This window comes from Lolium perenne, chromosome 2, assembly GCF_019359855.2.
Source record: "Lolium perenne isolate Kyuss_39 chromosome 2, Kyuss_2.0, whole genome shotgun sequence".
Taxonomy (NCBI): domain Eukaryota; kingdom Viridiplantae; phylum Streptophyta; class Magnoliopsida; order Poales; family Poaceae; genus Lolium; species Lolium perenne.
This window is the reverse complement of record NC_067245.2, coordinates 8,431,123-8,443,188: the sequence shown is the minus strand read 5'-3', so window position 1 is coordinate 8,443,188 and position 12,066 is coordinate 8,431,123. Positions and strand designations below refer to the sequence as shown.

Below are 12,066 nucleotides of genomic sequence, written 5' to 3'. Positions count from 1 at the left end.
TCCCGAAGGTTTCAGACAACTTATGGAAATCTTTGTCGCATTTATCCGTCATAGCGAAACTTCCTTTGACTGTTATTGGGCCGTTAGGTTCAGGGATTCTCCACAGCAAGTATGTGTAGTGCAGCACAGCCATGAATCTGGCATATGCGGGTCTTCCTAGTAGCGCATGATACTGCGACGAAAAATCGATAACTTCAAACTTCAGCCTCTCTTTCCCGAAGTTCTCTCTTGTCCCAAATTCTACGTCAAGTAAGATCTATCCCAAAGGGTAACTTGGCTTCTCAGGTGTGATGCCGTGGAAACGCGTGTCTGTTGGTGTCAAGTTCGCCAAAGAAATATTCATCTTCCGCAGCGTATCTGCGTACATGAGGTTTAGACTGCTGCATCCATCTATGAATATGCGGGAGACCTCAAAAATCGCAATCACAGCTGGTAAAATCATGGCTGACTGCCCTGATCGAGGAACTTGAGGTGGATGATCCTCCTGGGTGAACCCAATTGCTTGTCCCGACCAATTGAGGTACTCAATAGTTGGTGGAGGCGATTTTTCTGCCATGCATACCTATCGCGAAATTAACTTTTGTGTTTTGTTCGAAGGCCTACCCTTTGTATCATCGACACTGCTCCCCTTACATCTTCGAACTCGCCATTATTGCCTGGGGTGCCGCAAGCTGCAGCTGATGCTGATTCGCATTGGTAATTGCGGGTGGTGGTGGCAGGTGAATTTCTCTTCTTGGCCCCTGCGCATACCCCTACTTGCTGCTTGCGTGTTGGTGTTCTCCGCATATCTTCGCAATGCTTGAAAAGTTCGACAGTCCTTCTGAAGATGACCCGACTGTCTTTTTCCCTCGCTGTCGAGGTAAAAGTGCATCTAACATGGCCCATTCAAAAGGTCTTCGGGTGATATGTTGTACGGCCTTGGAAACCTAGGTCGATTATTTTGTCTGCTGCAGCTTGGCGCATCTCTATGATCGTTGTGCTGGTCGTTGCTTCTCTGATAATCACCCCGATGATTTCCTCCACCATTCCCTCGGAAGCCAGATGCCACTTGGCCGGGACCGTCATAATATGAGAAGTGGCGATATCGCCGTCTATTTTGATTGTTGTTTCTGTTGCGGTCTTTGTCAGGTGACCTCTGCCGTTTGTTTTGAACAACATCCTCACCAGAAGCCCAGCGATTCGCTATTTCTATGAGGTTCGCTATTGTTCTTGGGGTTGGATCTACCCAATTCTTCGATAAGATCTCTTCTTCGGATTCCTGCACCAAATGCGTCAATTGCTCTTTCGTCGGACACATTTTTTGCCGAGTTTTTTATGATGCTCCATCGCTGGATGTACATCCACATCGATTCATACGGCTTCTGCTTGCAAGTCCTCAACTGTTCTATTGATGCGGGTTTCTTACACGTGGAACGGAAATTTCTCACGAATAAGCCCTCAAAGTTCTCCCAGCTGTCGATGGAACCTCCTGGTAATTTATTTATCCAAGATCTTGCGGCTCCGCTGAGGTGAACTTGAATACTTTGCATGGCTGTTGCCCTGGTTCCGCCCATCAGTTTTACTGTTTCCAGGTAGTCCACTAACCAATCTTCTGGATCTTGCAATCCATCGAATTTTTTATAGTTGTCGGGCAACTTAAAGCCGGAGGGAACCCGCGTTCTACAAACCCGTTGGGTAAAGCAAGGTAGTCTGCACATGTCTTCATCGTTAACTTCTGGCGAGTGTCGCCGTTCTCGTGTTCTGTTTTCTCGGCTTGTCTCGTCTCGTGCTCTATCGACTCGAGCTTGGTCCTCCGTGTTCCTCGCATCACCTTCTCGTGGGGGGTCTCGCGCTGCCACCGTAGTAGGTCGAGGACTATTTTGTCTAGGACTGTTTCATCGTGGAGCAATTTCGGGTTGTGTTGCACTCGTGCCTGCTATTGCTGCCCCCATAACACCGACTCCTGCCATAGCCATCTGGTATAGTGATTCTCTCGGGTCTCCCTGAGGTGGTTTGGATGCCATTATAAAGGCATGTGTCGCCATATACCATGCTTCCGGAGTTTTTGGGATGATGTGTCCTCTTGTGTCTATCGACATAAAGGACATGTCGAGGTTTTGGATCAAGTTTTCTCGTTCATGCTCGGGCACGTTTGCCAGTCGAGATCTTGTTCTTGCGCGGGTGTCTCTGTGACTATCTCCCGAAGTTCTTGAGTGTCGACTCAGGTTAGCCCTGCGCGCACTTGATGCAGAAGCTGCGGCTCTTCTTTCATCGAGTATCGCCCTTTGTTTTTCCAACTTTCGTCCAGCACGAGCGAGTTTATACTGATATACTTGTAGTGCCTCCGGCGTAGCTGTGGTGGTCATCGGCTCTGTACCGTTCATTGCTCTCTGAGCTCTATCCCAAGCTTCTTGCGACAGCCGCACTTTTTCTCGCAGCGTGGCCCCGATGTATTTGTTTCCTGTTCCACGCGTGAGATCTGCGGGATCAATGTATGGGTTGCCCAAATCATCGAAACCTTTAGACGCTTCATCATCTTGGCGACGTGCTTCCCCGATTGCGCAGACTTGATGATATATTGTAGTTGTGTTTTCCTCATCCTCAGGATTGGTGACACCGTCGTATAGATCGGCGAAGATCTCCCTAATAGAAGTGGATTTGTCGACGAAGTCAAAGTTGGTGAAGCCAATGTTGTCGATGCTTTTCGAGTCACTACCCAGATTGGAATCTATGAATGACCCGAAAGTCATGTTGCCGAATCGATCGGCTAGTCCTCCGCCGGTAGCGGGCTTGGTGAAGCTTGTTGGCGAAACCTCCTCGTCGCCTGACTTGATGGATGATGCTGATGATCTCGAAAAATCGGAATCGCCTGCTGACTGTCCCAAAAAAATTGGTGCCGCGAGACGATGTGATCCTTCTTTTTCGACGAGGAAGCGGAAGCTGCCGGATGTCATCTCCGTCGACTCCTCCAGATCGGCCTATGCATGCAAACGAGCGGGAGGGTGAGGAATAAAATCGACGAGATCGGTTTGGACCTGTTCACCTCCGTCCATCGCGTTGCGTACCGTTGACGATGTTGACGATGCCATCGAGATCACCTCCTTGCGGCCTCCAATTCTCACAGACGGCGCCAATTGACAAAGGATCAACTTGTCAATGCCTACAGATTGTAGACTTAGGGTTTCTTAGATAGTAGAGGGCAAGTAGATCTCGAAGGTTCAGCCGAAAAGGTGCTCAACTCAGAAAATATTGTGTGTGTTGACAATGGATTCGATCCTTTCTTTCACCCTCGGCTCACCTTTATATAGGAGGTGGAGCCAAGGCTTTTCGTGTCGTACAAGTTACAAACTGTTGAAAGGCACATCGGGCCTTTCCTATCTTGCTGCACGATTCCTAATACAACTCTATTTTCCTTATCGAGGATCTATGGGCTTCCCGGCCTTCAATTCTTCGGTACGTGGGCCTTCAGATAACCTCGGGTACTTTATTCGGCAGGCTCTTTCAGTATGCCTATGTCAGTTGGCTAGTATATGAAGCTTGACAATGACTACCTCACTCTCTCACACATCCATGCACGCACAAACTACTCCCTCTGTTCTTGTATAAAAGGCCACAAACTCATATCAAGGTATCAAGAAAATAAAGGTGACTAATAAAATAGCATAATTAATTATGCAAAAATGTTCTTGTGTTCTGGGTTAATTAAATGTGTTGCATTAGTTGAGTCCTTATATCCATAGTTGCATGCAACATTTACATTAATGAGCATCGTCCTAAGAGGTAAAATTCTAATCAAATCTTCTCAATTAGTCTTAGTGGACTTGTATAAATGAAAAATGTATTTATAATAGTAGCCTTGTATTGAAGAACGGAGTGAGTAGTCTAATATATGAATCAATATTTACGGTGTTGAATTATGAACTTCAAATATCTCTCTAAAGAATAGACCGAACCAGCGACCATCTGTAACCATTGTATTTATTGCGAGGAGATCTTCGAAATTAAATCCCATATTTTGACAAAAGACATCAATATTTGCTAGATTATTGGCTTTTATTTGCCAGCTTGTTTATTATTGAGTTAGCAGATAACAATAACTTTGTTGGCATGTTCCTAAACTTCATTATGCATCAATGCAAGACTTGCATGATTCTACTTTTATTTAATGATATCATCTCATAGTTATTGGCAACACATACTTGAAAACATTCTCTCTAGCTCTGCGTAACATTCCAGTGACAAACTATTTAAATACTTTTCCAGTTTTATTTAGAAAAGGGTAAGCTCAGACACAGTATTACTTTATATTATTTGTGTGGTAACCTTCGCTATTAATATGAGAATCACAGAATTACACTCTAACACAGTATTATACTTTGGAAATTTCACCATCTCCTTAATTAGTTACATTCTTAGCTGTAAGAGAACACATATTAGATTATAGGTGCATCCTCAAACTGACATTTTCTGTCGGTGAGATCCAAGGTGCCATACACTAATAATCTTCAACTCCACAAGTGTGAATTAGTATGTGTTTTTGTTGGAATAACAATTATACTATGCCCAATCCTACCTTTTAAATATGTTGCATATTTAGTTTTGGTCAAAGTAAAATAAACAATTTGTTTAAACAAATCAATGTTGAGAAAATCGCTTATAGGTGTCACCTCGGTCGGCTGACGAGTAATGATTAATAGACAAATCAGGCGATTAATGAGTTAACCGACCGATAAATGAGTTTATCGGCTAATCGGTGACCACCGAGTAGTGATTAATCAGCCGATTAATCATTGAATCAGGCGATTTTTTGATAGTGAAATAAATAGAGAAAATACCAATATCTACAATATTAAATACGTATTGCCAGATCCATCATGAATTATATTTTATATTTTATGCTTTTCGTTTGTAGATGTGGATAGATTTTTCTATATATTTGATCAAACTATACAATGTTGAATTTGACCAAATCATATGTGCAATGAATTTTGAGAATGAGCGAGTATTTAGGAATATGCACATAATACACTATTATGTTTATGTATATGTCTCGAATTCCAGGTCGCATGTATGTGGGTTCAAATCAACAGTGTTCAGAAATGGTATTTAAGTAATGAGCAGCCTTAGAACTGTATCAACTCCTTTCCTGGACAGACGTCAAGCTAGCAGCAGATGGAGCATCGATATATAAGAACTATGACACCATTTACATATTCTAGAGAGTTCCCTGAGTGTAGCATGCATCTAGAAAAGGATATGTACTCCCTCCACTCTCTTATTCTTATCATGGTTTTAATTTAAATTTAAACAAAAACCACGAGAAGTGTTATGTAATGGATGACATCTCATGCCAATTATTCTCTCTCAGTGGTGATAAAAGCTATATGTTGGTCAGGGTACTAGCTAGGGGTAGTCATTTTATTAATTCTCATGCCCCGTCATGAAATATAAATATTGCCCTCAGTTTCCTCCGACTTCGTGTGCTGCTCCTTGAGTATCCTGGGCCATCCTTTGGCAATTAGGGTATGTCCCAAGTGGGCACTGGTGGTCGTTGCTAGGAGGCCCTGTCCTTCCATCGGTGCCGGACATCAGATTGCGCATTTCCTTCGGCGGTACAATTGAACCGTGATAAGATCCGTGCTTCGCAATATCCCTTGGCATGCAGGTGCATAAGTTGATGAAAATCAGTCCAATGGCCATGATCACGCCGAGCTTCATTGCAACTCGCTAGTGTATTTATGGACAACAAGAAAATCAGTTAGGATAACATCAGGCCTATATATATAGCTCTTCGAAATGCAAGAAGGAGTACTTACATATTTCGTTGCTAGTTAGAAGAACTCAGTTGTTTTTGCAAACTTTGTCTAGTAGAGAGGACACAATAAGTGTGATGTGATAAGCTACTTATAGGAGGTAAGAGTGGATGTTTACCTCTTTGTTTATTCAAATATGAAAATCCACCCTGGAAAATGGATTCTCCACTAATTGAAGATTGTGTGGGCAAACCGTGGTGGGATCTGGGGGGTGAAAACTACTTCCCCCCCACGCATGACTTCAGAGGTAAGGTAAACGGATTCCCTTCTTTTACGTACTGTTTAGAGCACAATCAAATTTACTTTCGAAGATCTCTATTGCCGTTTTGAGCTGTCATCGCCAGTGATAAAATGCAACTTGTGAATTGAACAATGATATAATGGGTGTGACTTTCAGCTGTCTTGTCAAAAATAGATGGTGGATTAGGTTTCTACATTTCCAATTAACCTAAGGTCATTCTCAAAGTAAATCACTTAACTGTTTTTTACAGGTTGGACTAGAAATATGGGTACATAAATGCAGAAATAATTAGCCGGCTTGATGATATTTTAATTAAATAGTTGTACTACATGAAGGATTGCTACAATTCGTTTCTTATCTCATTAACTGAAGAGAGATACAAGAACACTGTTCCAGCTAGCTAGTAATGCATACAAAGAGCTACATCATTTGTATTTCTTGGTTTCTTTTTATGAATCAGGGGAGATAGGTTTCGGTAAGGAGGATGACTAATGTCATTTTCAAAGGAAATCAAATATGCTCCATGGATGAGCAAGACTACAATATGTTCCATAACTCTACCAAAACGGCCAAGCTCCAACTTAGTTTCATCAATCCTCCATGGTCACAAATTTCGCTTCAAGATTTTTGTTGGAATAAAACGATTAACAGTGCCAAGATGCAACGCCTTGATGTTTGGGTCGAAGTCCATAGGATACGGTGGATCCCTGAATAGATGATGAATAGAATCAAGTTTGGGTGGTTCCCAATGAGAGACATTGCTTTGTTCATTCTTCATGAAATATATATATCTAGCCGAGATCATCACCCCTTAAGATAGTTGAAGTAGTACTAATTAATTAAGTGCATGCACAACTTTAAAAAAAAAATACAAGAAGTCGAATAGGTGGTGATGTGTATGAGATCCGGATTAGCTAAGGGAATTTAACCTTAATTTGATTGGTTGAATATACTATTTTTTCATATTTATCAGACACTATCGTATGGGCTGATCTAGAGGAGTATGTATAGGAAGTAAATTCTAGCCTCTTTCCCTTGGATCCATTTAAAAACCGATTAGTAGGAGGACCTTGACATTAGCATGACCGTGGTGTTGGACTCAATTCCTTTGGAGGAAAAAAAAAAGCTCGATGATTCATAAGAAGCGAAACTACAAACGGTACATCTAAAACTGCGTAGCCCCAGAATTGAAGATGACCCTGTTTCAAAGGAACGAAACATGGGGGATTTGCCATTTTATCTATTAAGTTATAGAGAATAACTTTAGCTACTATTTTTTCGAAATGGGGCAGCCCCAGCATCTGCATCAATTGATGCATGATATTTAAGATGCCTCTCGGGGCATCTGAGAATGATTCGAGCCGTATGAAGGGAAACTCCCACGTACAGTTTGTTTTGGGGGGGAAGGAGCCCGACAGGGTCCCCCCACTGACTTGGCCCGGGCCTAAGTGAAAGTGAAAAAGTGAAGTGGTGGGCCTACCCATCCCAACCTGGGGTATGCTGGGATTCGCGAAGAGCGGCACCTTACGATGTTCATGACCAATCGGATCTTGACGTACCAGTAGGTACCAGAGGAGATCGCTATGATCGTTACTGTATCCGTATCGAAGAGATGCGACAAAGTGTTCGGATCATTGTGCAATGTCCTAATCAAATGCCTAGTGGCATGATCAAAGCCGATGATCGTAAGCTATGTCCTCCATCACGATCTCGAATGAAACTATCCATGGAATCGTGCGCCGTGTGAAACGTAGATCATCGCCGTTCTTAACCGAGACTCAGGTTAAGCTCCGTCTCGGAACCGCCGTGGGGTTAGGAGTAAAGCATCCCGAGGTTGGCGCATCTCGTTGGGCGTGGAGAAGCATTGGGAACCCCAATATCTTTCTTCGGAGCTGTTTCCTTTTTATGGAAGCTTGCCAAGAAAAAAGGTTTCACACGGCCTCTCGCGTCGCTCTGCTTTGGGGCGACTCAGGAGGCGACGAACCGTAGCCGCCACTAGCCCCTCCCCTTCCTTTCCTCTCCCTCGCTGCCACCAGGAAACCCATGCGGAGCCGCCGAGGATGGTGGCGGCGGTTATTTCGCTGCTTCGCCCCAATCGCGGATATCTAGGGTGGCGGCCTCGCAAGGTGAGTGTGGCGTCGGTCCGTATGCAGGAGGCATTCGCCGATGATGGCAGCCTTCTCGGCCGCTGGTGTGGTGAGAGAGGGTGATTGGGGTCGCAATGCGGGTGGGTCGGGTCGCACCTACCATATCTAAAGACGGTGGACCGAGCAAAGGGTGGTTCCAATTCTGCTGCCTTTGTATCTAGCTTCGTAGGATCTAAAGAGCAGTTGAGTTGGCTGGGGCTGGGGCTTTGGGCCAAGGGAACCCTTTGGTCGGCAGTGCCACAAACGGCTTTGAGGGCATTGCAGGTGCTTGCCCCTCCTTGGAGGCGAGAACAAGGTCCAAATCCACTCCATGCCTCGCCCTCCTGGGTGAAATCCGTAAATCTTTGTGATTGGGCGTCGGTGGCGTTATGGTGCCGTTCCCTCCCTGGAGGCGTCGCCACCTTGAGATGGTGAGGAGGTGAACGAGGTGCTCCACGAGCATCTAGTGGCGACATTCTACCTTGCTCGGCTCTAGCGTTCCACCAGTGGTTCTGCTACCGCATCTCCTTGTAGTGTCTTTTATGGGAGGCTTCTTCCACAGCTTCTGTCCTGATGGTGTTCCGCATGCGGTTGGCGATGTTTGTGGGTAGTGTGTGTGAAGGGTTGGTCCGGTTCGATGCTCATCTCCGTGGCATCCCGTCTTATGTGTTCATCCGTTCTCTAGGGTGAGCAGATCCACCTTCGATGGTACGAAGCCCTTCAAACCAGGGCGAGAAGGTAGGGGCCTTCTTCGGAGGCGGAGACGGATGACACGACAACGACGACACATTGGGACCTGGCAAAGAATGTGTCCTTCTCCGGTGACTACCACTCCCATGGCGTGTGCTCCAAGGTTCTGCCCGCACGGATGGATGAAAGCTTCGTTCTTTAGCGTTGTTTCTTGTTGTTTTTTCTTGCTATGTGTGTGTTTCCTGTAAGCTGAACTATCATCATCGTGTATGGATTTATTAATTTGAAGACGTGCTAAAGCCTTATGTTTAAAAATCAATCTATGCATACTAGTTTTATTATATTTTATTGAAAACGTAACACAAAGAATGGATAAAGGACATACATCACAAAACCCGAAGCCACCATACAACACCACCATACAACACGTACAAACTCAATAGGACCAGGAACAATCGATACCCCAGGACACACTCTAGAAGAAACAAGAGTGTACAACCAGATAAGCAAACTCTTAGCAAGCACGTATTGCACACGCCACAAAAGCCCCTACCACCATCGAACATCTGAGCAATATTCAAGGTTAAGATCCTCATAGACTTTGCCAATCTTGCCGACGACCGCCACGACACCATACAGGGGCCACAGGCTGCAGTGGCGATGGTTTCAACAAGGTAACGGCCATCGCTCACCGTGATCGGATTCAGGGGCTCGGTTTTCACCGGCATCCCGCTTCCCCAACTCGCCTTCGAGATGAACCGCCCGACCACCTCTGCCGGAGGTGGAGGCCACCACCACCATGCCCATGGCAGCCTCCCTTGGCGTCCTTGTGTGGAACTGGCCCAGAATCCTCCGTGAAGCCATCATCAACGATGACGCAATGTAGCAAAAAGTAGCCATGGCCGCAGTCCGATCAAGCCCATCAGAGCCAAGATCGGGTCAGGACCACCGCTGTTGTCCGCTGTCAATGAAGGGTCATCGAGGATTACTGGTCGCAGCCATTCCACGACACCACCATCGACCAGGCCGATGCGAATGTTGTCGCCGGCGCGAGATCCGCACCCCCGTTCCATGTCGCGATCGAGGATGTCTGCCACCGCCAGGCCACTAGGGCTTTGTCTGGCGGCAGCAGGAGGGGAGGCGTGCACACAAGAAGGGGAGGAGGGGAGCCGGCAGGGACTTCCCAAGTGCGGTGCCACCGCGTGGGACGAGGGTCAGGAGAGGTGCTGTCGTTGATGTGGCAAGGCGATTGCAATGGTCAAGCTAATTGACAAAGCTAGCATGAAACTGATCATAGAGTTACCCGGAACAATGTCTGATACAGTGCAGAAATTACCACTAATCAAAAGTTTATCTCGAACTACAGTTCCAAATATATTTTTTGCTAAATAGGAAACACTTTATTATGTAAAACATTACTTTGTCAAGACAACTGATCAAAGTACACAGACACATTCAATATATTGATATATCTACAATAGTTTCATTCTGCTGATGTCAAAATATTGGGCAAGCTCGTAAATGTACGTTGGTAGTGTTTTGACAACGGATATAGTCTTATAATTTATGTAAATTAACCTGTCATATATCAGCTGCAAAAAAATCTTCCACTTCATGTTGTCTTGTATCCTTTATTGGTGGAGAATCATGTTTTCACCCCGGAAGATTTACCTTGAATAATTCAAACGCAACATATCACCGCTTTTATCTCCTATAAGTAGGGCATCATCTTAATGTCTTTTCAGCTACCAAGAGAAGGCAAACGAGCCGCTTTTAGCTGCAACTTCAGCATTTTTCCTTGTTTGGTGATTACTTACAATCTTATGTGCATGCATTACCTTTCTTATTTGAGAAAAAAAACACTTGACATATCGATTTGTTTCTGTTTTAGGGTCTGCCGGAAGAAATGAAAATGGAACTTATTCTAACTGTGATCGTGGCAATGATTCTTGTCAATTCATGCACCTGTATTCGTCCAATGAACCTTGAAGGAAATGCAATGCAAGTTAAGGACATGCGTAAACTGACTTCTAGTTCCACTGATGGAAGGACTGCCCCTGCTGGTGAGGAAATACATCATGTGTGTTCACTAGGAAACTATCCATGCCAAGGGATGTTCAAGAGTTCCAAGCAAAGTACGGAAGGTGGAGGGAGTTAACTCGCCATCATAAAAAAAACTGAAGACGAGTGCTGGTGTAAGATCATGCATGTTATAGGGGCTTTCTATGCGTAATGTATCCTGTTTCTACTCTGTGTGCACGTTTATATCTTGCCCTGTTTTCTCTTTTACTTGTATCTTGCTCTGTATGTATAAAGTTAACATATTTATCAATAAATAAATTTCTTATTAGCTCTAATTTTATGTGAATATATTGATCGTCTTGTATTTGAAGTAAATTATATTGAATACTAGATCAATAAGTTGAGATGGAGCATTAATTCATTACAGGTCTCGGATGTGAATAATTAAACACGTACTTGATCGAGCGTGTACCATAAGACTGCTCATAGTGGGAGTAACTTAGCTAGTAACATCACACAACCCAAGACATTTTGGTGACATGGCATGACAATTAATGAAGAAAGAGAGTGAGGTGGTAACTAGCTATGTTACCATAACATCACACACCCCAAGACAAGTTGAGTCTACACCATAGTAAATTACACAATGCATGACACCACATATAAGTTACTACCCACTATGGAGGTAGTAACTTAGACTAGTAACATATGTCATGTTACTAGTGTAAGTTACTCCCCACTATGATTAGCCTAAATTCAAACGGAACCTCATATGACAAACCATATATGTCCGATGATTAATACTAGTATTGTAAGCTTTCTTCACTTCTGCCATGCATGTGGATGGTTTAATGGTGCATGTAGTAGGCACATCAGACACGAAGTGTCGTATAGCACATTACTCAAATTAATCCAAATTAATAATAACAAGAACAATGTGTTCTCCATATTTGCAAGTGCGATATAATGCGTGAATATATAGTGCCCCATCTCCAATCTAATCTTCTGTTAATTGAGCCATACAAACATGTTTTATTTTTACAACTACCATCTAACACATCAATGGTTTTCTATTGGCAGCATTTTTGATCAGTGGCATAGTAATTACATTATACTCCTAACTACTACCTCCATCCTAAAATATAAGACGTTTTGCGAGGAAATTTAGGCTACCAAAACATGTTATGCTTTGGGA

The 12,066-nt window shown here is 43.9% G+C and overlaps 1 long non-coding RNA gene across 1 annotated transcript; it reads left to right on the top strand.

The window, feature by feature from the left end:
• Positions 1-10,577: 10,577 nt before the first annotated feature.
• On the top strand, positions 10,578-11,206 carry LOC127329707 (uncharacterized). Its single transcript, XR_007868994.1, has 2 exons — positions 10,578-10,654; positions 10,741-11,206. It is a non-coding gene; the product is annotated as an uncharacterized lncRNA (long non-coding RNA).
• The last annotated feature ends 860 nt before the right edge of the window (positions 11,207-12,066 follow it).